Here is a 2,181-nt window from a genome sequence, read left to right on the forward strand (position 1 = left end):
TTTTATAGGCAGTATCCTTATACCCCCCTTATAGACCGGCTTCGTGAATGAGGCCTACTAACGGTAAGACTGACTTTACTCTTATACATATATATATATATATATATATATATATATATATATATATATATATATATATATATATATATATATTATTAACTTATAATATTATAAAGTTTAAGGGTTGAATTTTAACTTTAAAATCCTAAGGGCTAACTTGGAATTTAAGTATTCATAAGTGAAAACTTTTCAAATTCCAAAACTTGAGGGCATGTTTTGAAACTATTCAAAACTAATCAATTTCCATAATGTATGTGTTTAAAGTAGTTTTAATCCAAAAAATCTTCAAGTTCCATAACTTGAGGACAAGTTATGGAAGACTTTAAACTAATAAAAGAATGTAACTTTTCTTTATTTTGTAACTTATGGAATTAATTAAGGTTACACATTTTATTACCTAATGAAGTGACTCTTGAACCTCCATAACTTGAGGACAAGTTATGGAGTCATAAAACCATTTAATGAGAACAAGACTCTTCATTTTGTAACCTTTGCCATGTTTTTATGAGTTTTAAGAAACTTAAATGTGACTTTTCACATAACTTGGGGACAAGTTACAAAAACACATTTTAGAATCAACTCTTAGATTAATTTGGATTGAAAACAACAATTTCACATAACTTTCTATTAATCTAAGCAACTCATAAGAACAAGATAATTCATATCAAACTTTTTCATGTAATTAGTCTAAACCTTAAACTAATACAAAACATGAATCTATTGACAATTATCTTTGAAATTAGATTAGCATGAACATTACCACATAAAAAACAAGTTTATAAGTCCAAAAACATCTTAGGGTAATGTTCCTAGTCCAATTCCAGCCAAAACAATCGAATATATGCTGTCTGGGGGTTCAACTCGTCGAGTGCACGAACCAACTAGGCGAGTTGGATGCTTTTTGCCTTGGACCCGGCGAGTCTGCTGTGCAGACAACACCAAAATTCAATTTTAAGCCAATTTTGCAAGTATAACAAGAAAACAAGCCTAGGCTCTGATACCACTATTGGGTTTTGAGCATACTAACACTCCTAAGTGTACATGCAACCCTAAATACCTTGGATCTATGTTTTCTCTATTATACATGCGAATATGAACTTTCCAAGGCATTCATCCTAACTAGCAAAATAACATTGATTCATATGGATATCTCAAGTTAGAATTACATACCTCTTTGATGTAGAATGTCTTCATGAAGCTTGAGTGCCTAGTGCCCCAAGTGTTACACCTCAAATGGTTCACACAACACCAAATGCACATGGAATGACTTGAGAGAAAATGGAATACTTCTTAAAATCGGTTTAGCCCTTATTTCTCACACGTAGTGGCCGATTTTCTCCAAGAATAAGATCATTATATAGTTAGGGTTACACCATGTAAACCCTAATTGTCATGGCCTTTCATTTCCATGATCCATGGGTACAAATACACCATGAAGCATCCATGGAGCATCTTATGGGTTTTAGCCCAACTTGACAATCCATGGAGCATTAGCCCACTATATAAGTATGGATGATTTACACAATCAACCCATATATTTAATTAGTCTTCTTTTGATCACTTAATTAATTCTAGATTAATTCTTGATCAATACTAATTAAATAATCTTATTAATAAATTAGAACTTATAATTTATTAACGAAACTTAAGTGTTATTTCTCTCATTATAGTCTATCCAAATGCATGATGACATGCAACCCAAATAGACCATGCCGGGTCGGGTCAAGTCTTACCGATGATAGTTATGGACTTAGACATTAATCCAACAGGGTGATGAGAATCTTTCCTTATTTGGTAAAATTTAACACTACCACAAACGAAAGAATCAAATTCATATTGCTAACATAGAAACACACAAACATTAATTTTCTCAAATGCCATTGTAAGGAGATATAACAAAATAAAACAAAATTTTATTATTAAATGCGGAAAAACTTTTCCTTACAATGCAATTACGAATGAAAACTATGTTATTACAAATTTCTAAGCAATCTATCATAACTCTTAAGCAGCAGCTCAAAAGTCCGATCATCAAACCATATGATTGAAATCCATCTTCGCGATTAGATTCAACATACTCTTCCTTTAAGCTTCCTTCCTTTTGCATGATTCTACAAAACA

The sequence above is a fragment of the Lactuca sativa genome, chromosome 6 (genome assembly GCF_002870075.4).
Source record: "Lactuca sativa cultivar Salinas chromosome 6, Lsat_Salinas_v11, whole genome shotgun sequence".
NCBI lineage: Eukaryota > Viridiplantae > Streptophyta > Magnoliopsida > Asterales > Asteraceae > Lactuca > Lactuca sativa.